Raw genomic sequence first — 20381 nt, forward strand, 5'->3', positions numbered from 1 at the left:
CAAACAAATTGGTGTTGGAATGGCCGTCTGGAACGAATTAAGTTTGATCTCCGGGGTACCCCTGTATGTTCACCTTGACCCACACAACACGGGAGGCAGGGTTCCCCGACCCCCAGCCACCGTTCCATCCACTAGACGGTGATGGAGCGAAGATGGAAGAAACGTCTAGCGCTCACTTACTGCACAACATGCACCCTAACAACGGAGGGATACAGTCTCAACGCAACCGAACAACAACGCCCAACACCACGAATCATCAGCCCTCTGTTGCAACGCGCCTCAGAGTGTCTCGATCTCCAGGCTGGCAGGGCGAGCCTACAGCTCCAGACGCATCACGGAGGGTCTCAACCTCCAGGCGGCCAGGTCAAGCCGTTAGCCGTAGCACGACGGGACCACATTCTCCGAGCCATGTGAGCGCACAGCCCACTAGGCTATCCACACCACGGAGGGTCTCAACCTCCAGGCGGCCAGGTCAAGCCGTCAGCCGTAGCATGACGGGACCACACTCTCCGAGCCATGTGAGCGCCCAGCCCACTAGGCTATCCACACCACGGAGGGTCTCAACCTCCAGGCGGCCAGGTCAAGCCGTCAGCCGTAGCATGACGGGACCACACTCTCCGAGCCATGTGAGCGCACAGCCCCCACTAGGCTATCCACACCACGGAGCGTTTCAATCTCCAGGTGGCCAGGTCAAGCCGTCAGCCATAGCATGACGGGACCACAACTGATGTCAGGCACGCAACACCCCCTACACTGGCAGCATGTCACCATCTCAATTTAAATGCTCCGTACCAATGACGGCAAAGCCACCAACCAAGGCAATCATCCCCCGCACAATCGCGATCTCACACCCTCACATATGCAATTTGAACCTTGCATTTCAAAATCCCCCTCAACATTTACCATGGGACTCAGGCATTTCAATTTGAGAAGCAAAAAATAATAATACACAAAACGCCCAATAATCGCCGAATGGGGTAATACAGTATATGCAGTCTGCATACAGCCAACCATCTCGATACAGTCTATACACTGTTAACAATCACAGCATAGCTATACATTAACAATGATGAACATTTTTCCACAGTCACACGTTGACAACACTCACAAGCGACGCTCCATACTGTATACCCAAAACAATCGCGACTCCGCAACGGCAACTAACAAAGTGTCAACAAATCATTAACCCGGCAATCCACTGGATCTTAACAGAGCCTGAGACCCCCCCCCACCTAGCCGAATTAATCATTAACTGGCTCCTTACGATAACTCTCCCGATGCCGTAATGAACCAATAATGTAACACACGGACACCCGACATAAACGCCACGGACAGACGCAAGTTATTAAAAGCAATTGGACGCCCCGCATACCGGCGGGAAAACAATAAAAAAAATAACATGAACTCACAACCCGGCGCACGCCAAGATGGATGAGGTGTCAACAGGGGCCGGTGTGTGTCGCGTCACGCCTCGCCTGACAAGCTGTGACGAGCGGAAGACGGCAGGGTAGAGCGCTGGGATGCCCCGAAGAATCTTGCCCGCCAACACGGACTCCTCTTGCGACTGCAGCCGCCGCCCGCGCTCCAGCAGAAGTCGGGGCGCCACTTGAAGTGTGGAGCTCAGCCTCCACAGGTGTTGACGTCGGCGGGAACGGCATTTTGGCGGGAACAGCGCCCCCGCCAAAATGGCGGGAACGGCGTTTTGGCGGGAACAGCGTCCCGGCCAGCCGCCGAAATGGCGGCCCCACCGCGGCCACCGCATGCCCTCCGGGCCTCCCCCCCCAGCCCCCCGCAACGACGACGGCGTCCTCTCCTCGCGGCTCCGTCCCGCGCCACAGCTGCTTCAGCAGCAGGCTGCGCACCACGTGGCACCTCCAAAATGGCCGCTCCCGACCACTGCTCCGCCGCGATGGTCAAGATGGCGGCGGCCTGCCACGTGGTCGCTGGAGGACCTGTAATGGAGGCCGTCTCCCCAGCGCGCCCGATGTCCTCCACTGGTGCTGTAGACACACCAGCCGTGGCCGCAATAACCGGGGCCACGGAGCCCGGGGTCGTCCGGTCCCGGGTCGCCGCCTCTGCGTCGTTGGAAGACGCAACAGGTGGGTTCCGCTTTTTCAAGAGCATCGCCTTGAAAAAGTCCACTTCTGACGCCAGTTGTTGAGGCGTAAGTCGGAGGCAGATCTTCGTGTAAGGGCTTGTGCCACGTTTATTAAGGGCTCACGCCAGTTGTTTTATTAAAGACCTCTCTTTGCACACGACTCCGTGTACTGCACACTCACTGCCTACACTCCACACCCCAGGGGAAACGTACTGGGGATTCCCTAGCACCCGCAGGCTACCCTAGCCTGGTGCCAATTTCCCGCTACCCTGAGTCCCGACTTTCATCCGTCACGTTCCCGGACCCCCCAGACGACCCTGAACCCGTGACGGCTTAAATCCCCCAGGGGGACATGACTTCACCGTCCCGCCCCTGTGCATGACGTCACCATGCGTGACGTCATCGTGCCAGAGGGCGAGCGTGACATGACATCACTAACTCCTACTCTACACTTGTATAAAAGACACCTGTCCACAGAAGCAATCAATCAGATTCCAAACTCTCCACCATGGCCAAGACCAAAGAGCTCTCCAAGGATGTCAGGGACAAGATTGTAGACCTACACAAGGCTGGAATGGGCTACAAGACTATTGCCAAGCAGCTTGGTGAGAAGGTGACAACAGTTGGTGCGATTATTCGCAAATGGAAGAAACACAAAAGAACTATAAATCTCCCTCGGCGTGGGGCTCCATGCAAGATCTCACCTCGTGGAGTTGCAATGATCATGAGAACGGTGAGGAATCAGCCCAGAACTACACGGGAGGATCTTGTCAATGATCTCAAGGCAGCTGGGACCATAGTCACCAAGAAAACAATTGGTAACACACTACGCCGTGAAGGACTGAAATCCTGCAGCGCCCGCAAGGTCCCCCTGCTCAAGAAAGCACATATACATGCCCGTCTGAAGTTTGTCAATGAACATCTGAATGAGTCAGAGGACAACTGGGTGAAAGTGTTGTGGTCAGATGAGACCAAAATGGAGCTCTTTGGCATCAACTCAACTCGCCGTGTTTGGAGGAGGAGGAATGCTGCCTATGACCCCAAGAACACCATCCCCACCGTCAAACGAGGAGGTGGATACATTATGCTTTGGGGATGTTTTTCTGCTTAAGGGCACAGGACAACTTCACCGCATCAAAGGGACGATGGACGGGGCCATGTACCGTCAAATCTTGGGTGAGAACCTCCTTCCCTCAGCCAGGGCATTGAAAATGGGTCGTGGATGGGTATTCCAGCATGACAATGACCCAAAACACACGGCCAAGGCAACAAAGGAGTGGCTCAATAAGAAGCACATTAAGGTCCTGGAGTGGCCTAGCCAGTCTCCAGACCTTAATCCCATAGAACATCTGTGGAGGGAGCTGAAGGTTCGAGTTGCCAAATGTCAGCCTCGAAACCTTAATAACTTGGAGAAGATCTGCAAAGAGGAGTGGGACAAAATCCCTCCTGAGATGTGTGCAAACCTGGTGGCCAACTACAAGAAACGTCTGACCTCTGTGATTGCCAACAAGGGTTTTGCCACCAAGTACTAAGTCATGTTTTACAGAGGGGTCAAATACTTACTTCCCTCATTAAAATGCAAATCAATTTATAACATTTTTGACATGCGTTTTTCTGTATTTTTTTGTTGTTATTCTGTCTCTCACTGTTCACATAAACCTACTAATAAAATTATAGACTGATCATTTCTTTGTCAGTGGGCAAACGTACAAAATCAACAGGGGCTCAAATACTTTTTTCCCTCACTGTAAATGCCAAGGCCCTTCTTAGGGCCGCTTCACCAAATACATCTTGAAGTTGCCATTTATTGAGCCATAGGCAAGATGAAGAAGAACCACCGGCAATGATTCGCCAGCAGGGCACCCGTAAATCCCAAAGTGTGGCTGCGCCTTAGCTCATGATTGCAGCTTTCCATTATTAGATCAGTTGGGGGGCTTTACGATTTGTCGAATGTGACTTACTCTTTAGTGCTCATCATTGCCCCAGTGGCGAGATGTTAACTACCTCACCTGGTATACAGGAGGATGTGGATTAAATCCCGATCCCGACACCAGTTGTATATTTGGAGTTTGCGTGTTAACCCGTGGTAGCGTGGATTTTTATCCGGGTCCTCCAGTTTTTCCCTAAACATTTAGAAGCATACGTTTAGATTATTTGACTGCTGTAGATTTCTACATGGTAAGCCACTTCGTTGAGCAATCATTTGTGGCCAGGTCGCTTTTGAAAAAGAGCTATATGGCTCAGTGAGCCTAACCTGGTAAAATAAAAATAGTTAGTGTAGAAAGGGTCAATCCACATGTGTGGTCCTCTGGGTGAGAAGTGAGAATTAAAACGATAACAGAGAGGAAGTCACTAAATATAATTGCCATATATATAACATTGTCTAGTTTTTAAAGAGCTGTGATTTTTACGTGTTTTTTTTTAGCTGGGCTATATTTTATTGTTATTTCTAAACCACCTGAAAATCTGTCGTAAAGGAAACAACAGTGGGAAAAATAATAAACTTAATGCTTGAATGGAAATTTATAACAATTTCCTATGTAATAAACATGGAAACACTCAAAACAGGCACAACAATTTGTACAGAATCCTCGCCATCACACATCCTGCATGTGTTGACATTCTACCAGGACAAACACGGGGTGGGGGGGGGGGGTTCGGAAAACATGCACACCCATACTGAGCAGCTGTTATGTTTCAGGAAGAGCGTGTAACACTGTCAGATTGGCCATCACAAGATGTTACAATGACGTGAAAGATCATGATGAAATTGTTAACAACCATTTCAAAATTTAGCAATCATTTGCCAGGATTTTCTTTCACTCACTGGCAACTGTGTTTTTCGGCAAGGGAAACATGAAAACTATTAAATAATCTCAGCAACTGACAGTGTGGCAAGAGCCTCGCTGCAATTATTTTCAAATAATCTAGCAATTTACACAGGGTCATGATCAGTACTAATAACAGACAACAAAAAGCTTTTAGGCTGAGACAACTTATGAACGACATCTATGGATGGAAGTATATTGATTTTATACACTTCTTCCAACAATAAAAACAGCAGTCCTTTGAAAGAACATTAGGGCATCAAGTAGTGTGATAAATGTCAGCAGTAAAGCCCTTTCCGGGAACAGTTCAGCAAACAAATGGGTGAGGGCCAGCCAACTTCCCAGAATGAATACATGCAGTACGGTTACAAAATCCTCAGTGCTACGTGAGGGTCATGTAAATGAGCTGAAAAGGACCGACAGGCAAACAAGAGGTGGGTGGGGACCAGAGCACATGGAGTTTGACAGCTTTGCTTCTGCCCTCGTCAACCTGGCCAAATGCTGCCCTTTTCCCAAAACACATCTTCCCAAAGTGCATCAATACCAGTGTAGTGTTCGATTTCACTCGGACAACTGTTGTCTTTCTTCGAACACCGCTTTATTTACAACTCTTAGCATGTCCTCAATACTTCACAGCATCCATGTCGCCACGGCTCGCTCGCCGTGCTTCACTCGACTCGCTCGCCACCTTTGTCTCTCCACTCCCCACGATCACTTCGCTTACTCCCCACGATTACTGCGCTTACTCCGCCGCTAACTTCTTCGTCTCCGCTCTCCGCTATCACCGTCGCTATGCTCTCTCCACTGCTAACTACTTCGTCTCTGCTCTCCGCTATCACCGTCACTATGCTCTCTCCACTGCGAGCTACTTCGTCTCTGTTCAGCTCCGCTATCGTTACGCTCTCTCCACTGCTGGCTGCTTCTCTTCTTCAGCTCCGCTATCTCTACGCTGTTTCCAAGCTCCGTCTCCAACTCCGTCTCCCCTAAACACTGTCCCTCCAACTCTCTGTCTTCAAGCTCTCCACACTTCAATTCCCCGCTGTTGACTCTAACCTCAATTTGCCCCCCTGTTCACTCCAAGCTCTCCAACTTCAACTCCCTGCTCCAATTGCCGACCCCCCCAATTTATCCCCGCTCTCATTACTCCCCAATTAATTAACCCGCGTCCCAAGGGCACTCCGCGTGACCGTACAATTGTACCTCGCCAGACTTCAAGACGCCCCTCCAGCCTTGGCAACATCACCAACCAATCTCACAGCCGTCCTTGGCTCTCCCAGCTTAACTGCCCTCACATAACCTGTACTGTATTTGCCTTCGCTACAGGCTGACCCAACATAACCCGTACTGTCTGCGTTATGTAATCACGCTGTTTCCACTACGCACCTTCCTACTCCACTACACCAATACCCGCCATTCGCCACGTAGTGACATTGACGTCACCGCGGCGCCTGTGCCAGGCCAGGTGCACTTTGAGGCCAAATTAAGTGTTGTAGGCTCGCTGACAGGAGGTCACGGGACAGATCAAGGCGCCATGGGTTGGCTGACTGAGATGACTGGTAGATGCACCAGGTGTACACTCTACTGTACCAACTTGCTGCATCTTAGGCGTTCTGCTCGTTGTTGTCAGCGTCGCTCCTCTGCCCTCATTTGTTGTTAGAAGGCGACTGCCTCCAACTGCCCAGTAGCATCCTTCACGAGCCTCCTCCATAGAGGCCGATCTTGACACCACTGGTACCAGTTTTCGGCAAGTCCACTCAGCTCCACATCCTCCCATACCGCATCAGTCCTTCTCTTCTCCAGCCCGTGCCGCGCCCGTTTAGCCCCCTTTATGCAGCCAAACAGAAGCTGATTGGGCATGCGGTGGCTGGCCATGCGGGCTACATGACCCAGCCAACGTAGCCTTTCCTGCTGGAGGAGCTCACTGATGGGAATGTGTCCAGATCTTTCAAAGATTTGTGAGATCACACAATCCAGCCTGGTTAAAGCCAGGATGGATCATGGGCAGGCCAGCCTGAATGTTTCAAACCGACTCAGATGTTCCATTAGAGGGATCCACGTTTCACAAAGCATAGAGAAGGAAGGGCATAACTGTGGTCAAGAAGACCCGAAGCTTCGTGTGGAGCGACAGACCAGGTAGCTTCCACACAGCATTACGCAGCCGATTAAAACATGCCGCCCGACTGATTTGGAGTGGGGTGGGGTGTTTGATGGCACAAAATATCCAGGCAGGTGCTTAGTTTTGTGGGGCTGATGGTAAGACCCTACCTCTTAGTGGCACACTCCAGGTTCAGCAGCAGCGCCTCCAACTCCTCCTCTAAGTGAGCAGCTATCACCAGATAATTGGCATACTTAACATGGTTGACCAATATGGAACCATACCTTGACCACACCCAGGCATCGATCAGCCTCCCATTGTATCTGTAACAAATTGAAATTCCTCCGGTACAGCCATGGAAAGCTTTTCGAACTACGTGGTCAAAGATGATTTTAAATAATATGGGACAAAGAGGACATCCCTGTCGCACCCCAAGGTGAACAGGGAACGACTCCTGGCCACGTGACTTTACCCGGGCCTGCCCACCACCGTGAAAGCCCTTAATGATTGTGAGCTGAGTCAGGGACTCCAAAAGCATGAAGAATTTGCCCACAGCCCTGATCCGTTGATGGTATCATAGGCCTTGACCAGGTCAATAAAGCAGAGATGTAGGTCTTGTTGGAATTTCATACACCTCTGCTGTAGCAGATGGACAGATAATATGGCATCCGTGCAGGACCGCCCTGGTGTGAACCAAAGTGCACCACACACTCACGCTCCTTGTGCCTGATGTGACTAGATTGTCAAACTGATTATCAGTTTAAATAGTTATCGCTGTCAATTTACTTTCATCATAACGGTGATAATCAACTCACATCATTAGTTTCTTATTGCTGGCAACAATGTCACGCTATGTTTTAAACACATGGTGTTGAACCATTCTAAAAAGTGAAACGCTGAAAATGTCACATCACGAATGTAAACCTATTTGTGTACTGAAATAAATTGGCAGAAATGTTTGTTACGAATGTTGTGGTTGTAAGAAAAGTTGTCCCTTTGGAACAACGCTGTGTGACAAGATGCAGTCTCATTCAGCAAAGAATTAACTTTTTTAAAAGACGTCATTAAACACGGATTTTTTAAAAGTTGTTTTTACTGACGTAGAGGAATGTAAATCTTCCAGATGACGAATGATGTAACAAAGTGAAAGAAACACAAAACAGAGGCACAAATAAAAACGGAAAGGTAAAAACTTCGATTAAAAAAAGTCCGAACAATACAACCGTGCAAAAGAAAACAAAAAATATTATTTGATGCTTATCGAATGTACGTGCTTTTTTTTTTAACAAGCAGTTAGGTGCATAAAAAAAACACTGCCTATTGTGCGGTGTTTTCAACCTCTCATTTTGATTCCTTTCAAAGGAGTACAAGGTTCGTTGTTCTTTCTGCACCGATCCTTCGCGTGCCAAAACAATATACTGCCCCCGTGGCCTTGACAAAGGCTCCTTGTTTCATATTCTAGCTTGAACAATAATTAACTCATTGGCTCATCGTTGCAGCTGCCTGCAGCCCATTTATTGCTTTCTTCTTCCTGCAAAGTCACAATGCCATTTTGTCTTAACCTGGTCTCCGACAGATCAATACCAGTCGGAAGGGAAATGGGAGGGGGCAGAAGGGAGAGCGGGTGGGTGGGTGGGAAAAGAGGCAAGTGCAATTTCCGCCATACGCCAGGCTACGGGAGCGATAAGTCAGGAAATTGAGTTTGACGTCAGCGTGCAGCCACGAGCGTGGGGGGGGGGGCCTGACGCTTTCTTACGCAACTCCCAGGGTCTGGGAGGGCGAGTGGTAGATTGGATGAGATCGCATCGTAAACCCAACTGACCCGACTCGCGAGAACGCAAGAGGATAGATAAATGCTCATTTCCCCAGCCGGCAAAACGCCGAATAAATATCACGCCGATGATGTACAGTGCACTGCAATGTTATAGGGTCAACGTTACTGCCTGGCTCTGTAAATAATTCTGCAGCGTCTGACATTGCTCACATGTTTCGCCAGCTCTATAACCATATGAGTGCAGTTATATTAGATTAAGTCATAGTGTATGTTGAAGTCGCGCTGTGGAGGAACAATTTACATGTATCTGTATTTTTTAAGTTGAAAAATGTCAGCAGGAGAGAAGTACGTGTGTAAAAATGAGCGTTGCATATTCATTGCTTAATTTACGGAGCGCTCGAAACCACCAGGCCTTCGTGACCTTGGGCACAAGAAAAGGATGTTTAATAAGCCTCAAAGATAGCAATGTTCATTTTAAAAGCATAGTGCCGTTCATGAAAGAACGTGTACTTTTTTTCATCATAGTTCAACATTTTATTGGAATTTCGAGTGCAATAATTGATATTGTTATCATCCGCTTTCTATGAGCTTACATTTTATCTATACTTGTAAGTGTTGTTTTATTTTTACGTACATCGCTTTGAGATGCTTCAATATGAAAGGCGCTTTATTAAGTAGAGGTTATTAGTATTTGCACTGTGAATATGCTTTACCAAATTAAATACTCCCAACTAAACTACAAACATGATATCTGAACATAACTCCAGGCAAAGATCTCCCAAGCTGATCTAGTCTTCTGGTTAAATGAACGACAGATTTATTTACATGTACTGCATGTTTCATGTACAGTATAAGACGTGTCATATTTGCAAGGCACCATATGTAGTTATACCTGTGGCAGGATGAAGGTCATTGTAACTTTCATAGAGTGTGTATACATCTTTGTAAAAACAAGACATTAATAGTTCGGTGGAATGGTTATTCAAATCGCATTACTTTAACATCTGACATTATGCCATTGATAGGGTGAGCAGGAGCACCATGGTTTGCACACTGCACGAGAAACCCAGCAGCAATTACGTCTCGCAAATTTCAGCATTGTTGACTGATATCTGGACCGGTCCTGACCAACCCACTTCACTGGGCAGTGTGGTAAGGTATGGTCAGATAACCCCTACAGCCAACATGGTTGTGAGGGAGGCTTTCATTCAGCAGTGGATTGACAATGGTTTGTATGGGATATTTTTTGTTTAAATCGTTACACTAGAACGGGATTCAGGACCTTGCAACGTAACACTGATTTAACCCCACCTGCAACACCGTGGTGCCGTTTCTTAGTAAACATGTTTGTCACCGACAAGTGTAAATATTGTTATGCTGCATTGACGTTAACTCTGCAAAACAAGAAAACACGTCGCTACACGCCAGCACGCTTACATTACAGGACACGAAACCTGACACTTCTGCCAAACGGCCCGGTGCAAACAGTTGTTATCACGCACTCCCTGTCACCGCTACAACTCACAAAAACAGGAAGCAGGTGGTGAAGCACAAACAGGGCCCCCCCTTTTCCCCATCTAATGCCCATCTAGAACAAGCGGCCTCCACGTGCCCATTCCCCTCTCATTGTGAGTGCGACTCTGCGTTCACGGCCAACACCAATGACGAACATCTGAACCGGTCCTGGGCCTCCCCATGGGTGGACTCAGCCTCAATTGAGTACCTGGGTGCGGTGTGTAAACGTCGTCACTGGGGAGACAAAGGCGGTCGGGCGGGCGGGGGGTGGTGCTGGCCACCCAACCCCCTCGTGTTGCCCGCTAACAGCAAGCTGCCCCCAAACAGTCTGTGGAGGCAATAAGAGAGCCCGACAGCAGATGTTGACTACGGCTGAAAAAAAAACCACGCAGAGAACCCAGCCGTCATTTCGGGGAAACGGTTTTGGCATTACAGCGGGGCTCAGAGCGGGGCTCACTCCTCCTGCTGCGGTTACCTCCCGTTCCTGGACACCCCCACACCCAGACGGGGGGCCCGCCACTGACGTCTCGTAAAATTAAAAAAGTGCCACTTTTAAGGCGGTGACGTACGAGCTGCTTTCAGCATTGGCCGAGATTTGTGTTTTTTTCTTTAAAAAAAAACCACGGGGCCATGAAACGGTTTCCTGTAAAAGTGGCTGCTAGACGAAGACGGGTGGGAAGGCGAGAATTTATTTTTGTCAGTCTCCTCCTGCATAGCGAGCGACGCACACGTTTATAATCGTTTTAAGTCCAGACGCGCAGCTAGGAGAAACTGACCACATTTTCAAATGCAAATTTCCCAGACTGCTGCCCTTCGATGACCACCCACAAGTTAGTCGATACAAACATCACACTTTCCCCCACTGGCTCAGACGGCCACCGTGCACGAAGTTTCCTGCAATGATATTACCAACAAAATAAAAATACACATCACGTACATATGGATAATTTGCTACCGTGTATTAAAAGCGTAAAAGTAGTATCGTGGAAATGTTAAGCGTCCAGGATACATTAATATGCCACGCTGTACCGATAATAATGACTTATTTAAATTGCTATCACCAACAGTGACTCCACAAACATTTTTCATTCCTGGCAAAAAAATGGAAAGAACAATTCGTAGTCTCCAAGGGCTAGACATAACGATACATCCGTAGTGACATAATGAATGTGACGACACACACGCACACAAAAAGCTGCGTGTCATATTCAAGCAGTACTTGACCGCATTTTTGCAAAATAAACACACGGGTAACATCCGTGCCGACACCTTGTCGAGCCAATCGGCGCATCCACAATCGGCAACAACAAATTGTCCACTCCCATTTGAGAATGAGCTTCCTTGGAAACCAAAGAGGATTAGCCAAGCATTAATATAATCCAGGGTTGTTGGTCCGGGCATCACAACCCCCCAGTCACCATACCGTACAGTTCGTGTCGCACGTTCAATTCGATTGAAACCAACGCCGCAAGTTTGCGCTCAAAAACTTGTCGCCCATTTCAACCAACGACATCACTCTCTTGTCAATTCAACCGCACATATGTATATTCATATTTTGTTTTGTTTCTGCTGTATGAGCGTATAAAGGTTACATTTTGATTTAAAGCTTTCGTGACTGCAGTAATTCATATTCTTAGCTCTTTCGGTAAAGTCACGTTGAAGGGAAACAATAAAATAATAAAAAAAATAAAAAAATTCTCACGACGTTTCGACCATAACACAAACGGTCACCTGATGATGACCATTTGTGTTATGGTCTAAACGTGAGAATTTTTATTGTTATATATATTTTATTATTTTATTGTTTCCCTTCAACGTGACTTTACCGAAAGAGCTAAGAATACGTATAAAGGTTATTTCCTTCTGATGACTCGCGTAGAATTTAGCAAGAGGTAGCGGTGAAGCTCTTGCAATTAATTGCCCGTGCCACATTTGGTGGAAATACCTCCCACTGGACATAGATCCATCAAGCCCCCTCTAAAGCGTATTTGGCCTACTCTTCCACGCTTCTAATTATCGTATTATCGGCCAAAATACTATTCAGTAGCATTAACATAGAGCATTACCGACCGTACACTGGTGGCTTTTAAAAAAAAACCATGCAAATTACTGTATATATCCACGCACTTTTGTTTCATTGTAAAATGTGTTGACATTAAGAGATGAGCAACAGAGGGCACACACGGCCGTGCTAAGATTCTGGCAATAGAAGCCGAGCTGACCATGCCATGACACTTAGGATAAACTCATCCACACACTTGTGTTGATCTGGCCGTTATGTGTTGGATCCTATCATCTAGTATCACTCAATCGTATATTGCGCAACAGCAATAGCTCATGAAGGACACTTGTGTTGTGGTGATAAAAAACGTCGTGAGAATTTTGTGTTATTTTATTTTATTAATTCATTATTTTATTATCATTCTACGTGACTTTACCGAAAGAACCAAAGAAGATTAACAAATTGGCAGGTCGTGTTTATGTATTTAAAAAAATCGAAATGCTTTAGAATTATTACTACGTATTGCATTTGTTTAGCCAGAAAAGATTGACCGAGCCTTACTTAATACTCTTTTTTTCAGGAAGGTCCTGCCAAGGTTATGCAGGGTGGGTGGGTGGGGGGTAACAATTACAACACTGTGCGTTTCCCAATAAAATTATTTGCTAATAATTTATCAAATGTGGCCAATTCCGACCATGACGCCGACAGGGAGTTGGCCTAATTCATTCGACAGACGTCACGCGATCTTTAACGTCCACTGCGAAGCAGACGACGTCAGGCGTGAGATGGACGCTGCTGGGTCGCATCTCATTCAGCGGTGGAACAGACAATGCCTCATGATGACGCAGTGTCAGAATGTCAGCGAATTTCTTTGGATGACGTCAGACACCCGGGCCGTTGGGGAGAGGAGTTATGACGTCACGCAGGATTGGGCTGAGCTTGTGAGGAGGGGGCGTTGACGGCGTCACGCAACACGTGAGTTGTTGGGGTGTGTGACGTCACACTAGATTGGTGTACTTTGTTGAATGAGAAAGGTGGTGGGAGGGGGGGGGCGGCGACGTCACAAGCCGCGGGGCGGGTGGTTAGGTGATCGGGGGTCGTGACGTCGCGTGACACGGGCGAGGTGGACGACAGGGAGCTGTGACGTCAAAAGTTCGCGGGAAGTGGTGAGTAGATTGAGACGTCACGCGACATTGGTGTCCGCAATCGCCCGGACCTTCGACGCTGCCGGCAACCTGGGGTCGGTCCCGAACACGCCGTCCGGCGTCGTACGCGCAAGTCACATCACGTCGCATCACGATCGCCAGAATGTCCCGCCGGACGTCGGGACGGCTCTTTACAATTGAGTGTTGGCAGCTCCGTCTGTAGACGGCGCTTCGACGCGCGTACGCACGACCCCGGGCTTGAGTGTCCCAGCGCGTCAAGATAATGCAGAGTTGGCAACTTGCCCTGCATGTCCCCATCGCAGTTGTGTTGGTCGTGCCTTGGAACGTTTCATAAAATGTAGTTGTACAACAACAACAAAAAGGATGCCGCCCCCCCCCACTCACCGTCCTACATAAACTGTAGGGGCAACGTTCTGGTGGTGGGGGGCCGTTCATAAATGACGTCACGCACCTGGGGTGGAGGGAGGGGGGGTCAGACATTTGTGACGATGTGTGACGAGGGGGTGGGGGGGTGTGTTGAGAAATGTGACGTCACATCAAAATGCGCAACTTTAAATAAATATTAAATTGTTATAACAACTATACTAATTGTTTAAAGCAACACTCCTACAACATCAGAGTGCAGCGCCACGTTAAATACGCACTACAATGACAATAGTTTAAAGCGATTTGAAGCATGTTTTATTTTCAAAATGGAAATATATTTTTTTTGGGGGGGGGGGAGAGCTTTGTGACGTCATATTTGAGGGGGGGTCTGACTGTTTGTGACGCCGCGTGACGTCATTTATGGACGGCCCCTGGGCACCGATGAGGGTTGGCACTGCGGTGCAGTGTTGGCGGACCCGTGCCCCCGGATCCACCGTTGGGGCACCGCAGTGGCGAGATGTTAACTCCCTCGCCTGGTACACGGGAGGTTGTGGGTTCGACCCCGACCCTGACGCCTGCTGGTGTATACTTGAAGTTTGCGTGTTCTCTCTCTATCCCTGGTCGCATGGATTTTTCTCCCGGGTCCTCCGGTTTTCCCCAACACATTTAGAAACGTGCGTTTAGAGTATTTGGCTGCTGTAAATTTCCACATGATGATAAGCCACTTTGTTGAGCCATTATTTGTGGCTAGGTCGCTTCTGAAACAGCTCTATCGGCTCGGGGGGTAAAAAAAAAATCATTTTTGATAGTTTTTAGTCTCCCCAGTGCTAATGTTTACACACTGGGACTGGGTAGTCGTTTAAGGAGGCCCAGGACCGGTTCAAGATATAATTCGCCACTGATGTTAGACGTGATCAGGAATCAAACCCAGAGTACCAGGTTCGTAGTGCGGTGCATTAACCACTATACGACCATTCCCCACAATTCGATAACAAACAAATCTACACATGTCCATTACATGAACCCCATGATCCTGACATGTCTGTATGACTGAAGAGACTGATATTTACAGTGCTTGCAAAGAGGAGTACATATTATAAGTACTAGGTGACTCGAATCTCACCTTTGGCAGGACGTCATGATTGACACTTGTGTAATCGAAGATTGCCATATTATAGAAAGGTACTATTAATTCCACGCTCGCATGGAATTAATAGTACTTTTTAAAAGTTTAAATGAACGTGTCTCTCTGGTCAAGAAGCATCTCCCTGTTTCCCGGCTCCCTGCTTTGAGGCAGAAATGATCTCCGTTGGTGTCCCCAATGTCAGTGGTGGCGCTGGGCACCTCAATTAGCGCGGTTGGCTACGTACGATGCAAAATAAGTTCAACATACAGTACGTACAAGACTAAGACAAACCTTCTAGGACCACAGCAGCCCAAGGGGCCCTGGATTCGTGGAAAAATAGGCATTACCCAAATGTTAGTTCACATTTTAAATGTTATAAAACATAGAAAAAGCTCATTCACGTAAAAAGGAGAATTCATCTTTCTCATCCCTATCATGTCTGTATCTCTCACCATCCATCTTAACTCCACGTTTTCCACTTGTTTACATGTCTCTAATGCCACTACATCTATAACTTATCTGTATCTCTCGTCTTTCGTGTCGCTATTTTTTTGCCAACATTTCTCACCACATCTATATATCTTGCCTATATGTATCTCTTCTGCCATCTCACTAGGAGACTACTTCGGGCCCCCAATGGGCCAGCACCACCACTGCCCGATGTCAGCGGTGGAAATTCCACATTGCTCGGGCCATTTTGTTCATAGAACAAACATTATTGAGTTCCTGCAAAGTCATGCCTATTTTATCAACCCTGGATAGTTATATTGACTTCTAATCAGGGTTTTGAATTCACAATATGTGGCTTATGAGTGGACCACTCTTCCCATTGCACAACCTGAATAGATGATCATTCACAGCCCCTCCCGTGGACAGCTGCTGGGGTTCTGTATTATGAATGCCCTGTGATGCACTCAGAGGGTTCCCCTTTAGACATACTTCCTCCACATATTTAGGATGCAAACAATAACTAACACAGAGATAACGTGTATGGTATGTTGTCACGTTACAGGAAAAGCCTGTTCACTTCAGATAACTCTTTACTGTATACATTCTCCAAAAAAAAATCTTCAATGTATATTAATGCTGCATTTTGGTATTTGCTGCCGACTGTAATAATATGTTTACCTTCCACTCAACATTTTTTGGACTCCGTGTCTCAGAGCCCCACGGTAGGGTGCTCTATTTGATTTATAACTGTACAAATACAAATTGTTTGCCAAGTGCTAAAGCCACTTCGCATGATCTCTCCCCAGTTGCACTGCAGTGTTGCTTTCATCTCGGATTGTAGCGCACCAACGCTATACGTGGCTAACCGTTGAGCGAAGCGGGTGGGCCTGGCCAAGGTCACATCGCTGCCGAAAGGATGAGGATGGCCGACGATCGACACTGACTACGGTGCCTGGCAGCCAAAGGAGAGGATGCACCCGAGAGGACATCGTCCTGAGGAGACGGAGCAATCGCATGAGCCGTGCGTGCACGCGCAGCATGGATTGTTGCATCGGAATCTTTGTTTGGACTGGAGTTGGAGTTTGCTGAGCTACGAAGCACATTTTCACAGATACGCAGTCGGCGCAGTGGGCAAGCGAGTTACGTGAAAAAGCAATACAAAAAAACGATATAAGAGCAAGATAGATAAAAGGTTCGCAAGTCACTAAATATATATGTAAATAAAGTATAGAAGTACTATTGTAACTTGCTGACCCGCCCCTACTGGACATCTATGAAAAAGAGCTTCATAGCTCATCAGATTCTTCCAGAATAAAGATTCTGACTGCAAGAGATGACCACGGCCTTCATCCAGGAGTGGATAGATAATAGCTGCTGCTGATGATGATACTATAGCTTTCAGAGCCAGCTGGGCATACAAGTATTAGGAGCATGAACTGTGAAGGGAAGTTGAAAGGACCGCCACGATGGCGAGATGTTATCTACCTTGCCAGGTATTACAGGATGTCGTGCGTTCGATCCTGACGCATGTACATTGGGAGTCTGCATGTTCTCTATCTCTCTCCCCGTGGTCACATGGATTATATTCAGCCAACATCCGATGTGCCGCGACGATCCGGGAGTACAACAAGATCATGGAAAACGATGCCCTAATCTTAAATCCATAAAGCCTTTCTGGATATGCACCTCCGCCCTGGCAACTGAAAATAAAGACACCGGCATTCGATGATCTGAATGGTGGGCGGCTAGGAACGTGGCACACAAAAACGGAATTGAGGACCCGACCGTGGAAGAACCACGATTCTCTCTCTCACAATGGCTGTGGACCACACTGAACCGCACTCGGAAGCAGCACGGGAAATGCGCGTCGTTCACATTGTTCCAGAAATGAAAAATCAAAGAATTACCAAATTTCGACTGTGGTAAACCCCAAACCATCAAACACATCACCATTTGAGTACGCCACCCATACACACCCTGGTGGTATCGCTGCAATCCGTACAGCATTTACTGCTGCCTTGGATTGGTTCAAGGACCTTAACATTCAACTTTGACATCATCAAGGTGCATTTAAAAATGTTTGATACTCCTACTGATACTCCTGCTGATATGGAGTGACTCATGCTGCCAACTATGGCTGCAAAGTTTGGTCGTACAATTTATGTACGAATCGTTTATTGTTAAATTTGAATCACAGTTCCTATGATCACTGTTACATTGTTTTATAGCTGTATTTTGGTGATTTCGAAAACGTTTCGGTTTAGCCATATTTGTTTGTTGTAGTACAGAGTTAGACTGATCACTTTCATCTAAATTGTCTTATGGTTGTTATTGATTGACTTGCATCCCACTGGGATTTTTGCACACAGCGTTGATATACGGTGCTTTTTCTGGAAGACTTTGCTGTTTTTTCCTGGATTTTTCTGTTGTGCTTAGTCACTTTAAGATGTTTTCTTGTTCATGTTTTTGTTTGTTGCGGTTGCACCCGAGTCAAGAGCCACATGGCTCACAGGGCTATACCTAATAAATTAACTGAAACTGAACTGAAACCGATCACTACAAACTGTTGCTTCCCCCCCTCACCCCCATGCCATACCAAAGAAGAACCATAAACGTCATATTTAATCAAGTTTTATATTTGTATGTATTTATTTTTAATATAAATAGATGCTTTCATGTGCCAACATATCGTATTGACAGGAGTGAATAAAGTCGATGTGGCGTGTATCTTCGAGGCTTATAACTCAAGAAGGCTCTGCACCATCTCAAATATGCTGCTCAGAACCTTGTTCTTCTGAGGAAGAGGATGAGGACCGTTCGCCCCACTCGGTGGGCTAGACTGGAGACCACGCATATATGACTTGTATAGGATGATACTCTCGAGATGTCAAGTCATATATGTACACTTACATATGAGTTTCATAATCATCCTCAATGGCATTTAATTTTCACTCCTTACACAAGGAACATTTTGCGACACATACCACCAAGAGGGAAGAAAATGGGTTCATTATTGCAAGTAATTAGAACATACCATGTGGGCCGTGACACTGTCATACACACTGGTCAATCGTTACAAATGATGCCACTGGGTCTTAGCCGTAAGGATCAATCAATGCTCCTGAACAATTCCCTCCAGATATTATTGGCAGCGTTGAGATTCGAACCACTAGACCTATAAAAAATTGAAGCTGTTGCTAGTGTGGAAATAGCAATGCTCTAAAGCAGCCTCGTTTCATAACAGCACGACAGTTCGGGTTGCATTAGACAATTAGGGAAGTCGCCCTCGTAAAGGAAGTGTCTGGGTTTAACGGGTGTTAATATTTGCATACCTCTTACCGAGGTGCGCGTGTCGTCATTAAAGAAAAACAAACGTTTGGCTGGTAGAATGTGTGGATGGTCCTGAACAGAAAGGCTTTAAAGCAAGAGATATCCGCAGCGCATAAAACATGTCACAATTAAAGATGCTTGCCAGATTCCTTTTCTCCACACTGACACAGCAGACAGAATAAGATTGGACATTCTGTTGCTGAATAAAAGGTTATTTCTGGCTTGCCTTAGGAGCTGCGTGCCCTTTGAAAATGCATTGGATGTCATCGCTGCAGTTTATCTTTAAGTCTACTGAATAAACGCTGTCGCAGTAATATGACGAAAGAAAAGTTGTCACTAATGCGGTCACAAAAGCAAATGTAAAATAAATGCCGTGAAACTATCAATGTGCTCCCGTCTCTTTTTATGCAGGTCAACGTTATACATTCAAAGGGAACACAAACATGCCTTTAAAATACCAGAGCATTCAAATACGGAAGATGTACAAGGATGTATTTTTGGAAAATAGAATACAACCGAAGGGTCTTGATGCTCAGAGCAAAGCGCTCTCTATGTCCGTGATAAATGTGACGTAAAACGTCATCTGGGCAGTGCGTGGACCACTTGCTTCAGGCGTGACCATTTTCACGGACGATTTTAATGCGGGGATGTAATACTGCAAATGGTCCATGCGGTCGACACGCCAGTACACCGTTTCAAATTTCTTCATCCAAGTGCCGCTAATTATTACCTATCCACGGAAAATCTGTAATTAAACCATGCTATGCAACAAGCTTTTGTGTTCTCTTTTATCGGCAATTTGATCGGTTGTTTCCAAAAAGTTCCATGCTATTAAATTTGCATATATATAGAGCATGGATGTATGTCTTTACATAATTGTAGGCATCTAACCACAGGGCATCTAAATGGGTTTCCCCAAACTCACAAATATTGTACTGGGATACAAGATTTGTAAGTTGTGTCTAATCGTACGTAAAATCTTAAGATGCTTTGAGATGTTTTACTAAATTACTCAAAATGTTGATAAAAGCATGCTCATACAGTACTAAGAGGGGGGGGGGGTGATTGTAAATGTATTTTAAACATTTATACCTGTGCAATGACATACGACATAACTACTGTGTCGAGACTGTATGAGTGTAGGGACATATGACGTCACTACTGTGTTGGCTTCGGTACGGGTGCTGGAGGCGGGGTGTCACGGGGGTCGTGTCAGGCCGTGACACTCTGCGTGAACCCAACAGGACACGTGACCGGATAAACGGGGGCTAGGGGCCCCAGGGGGGAGCTTGAGGGTCACGTGGTTGGGGTCCCAGACCTTCTCGAAGGATCGAGAAAGGGGGCGTGGCCTGGGGCGGAGCTGGCCACTCCACGCGAGTTATAAGCGGGGCGTGAACGGAGAGCGGGGCTGTTCAACCCCGGGGTGAAGACGCAACCAACAGTCCTCCAGGCTCCGACCTACGTCCGTGACCAGGCATCCCGCTAACCTGCCCTTGTTACGTTATGTAGTATCCCCTCCCCGAGTGTTAGTGAGATTAGGAACGGTGGTCACCACCCTGTGTATAACGTTCAGGTTGGTTGTTATGCGTTAATAAATAGTGTTGCCTCCCAAGTTGAGTGTGCGCCTCAAT

The 20381-nt window shown here is 47.0% G+C and overlaps 1 long non-coding RNA gene across 1 annotated transcript; it reads left to right on the plus strand.

Moving 5' to 3' along the window:
• The first annotated feature begins 13363 nt into the window (after positions 1–13363).
• On the plus strand, positions 13364–19136 carry LOC142923972 (uncharacterized). The gene is made up of 2 exons (XR_012941089.1): positions 13364–13552; positions 16227–19136. It is a non-coding gene; the product is annotated as an uncharacterized LOC142923972 (long non-coding RNA).
• Positions 19137–20381: the final 1245 nt, after the last annotated feature.

Source organism: Petromyzon marinus, chromosome 6, assembly GCF_048934315.1.
Source record: "Petromyzon marinus isolate PM22_M1 ecotype Great Lakes invasive population chromosome 6, UKy_Petmar_22M1.pri1.0, whole genome shotgun sequence".
Lineage (NCBI taxonomy): Eukaryota > Metazoa > Chordata > Hyperoartia > Petromyzontiformes > Petromyzontidae > Petromyzon > Petromyzon marinus.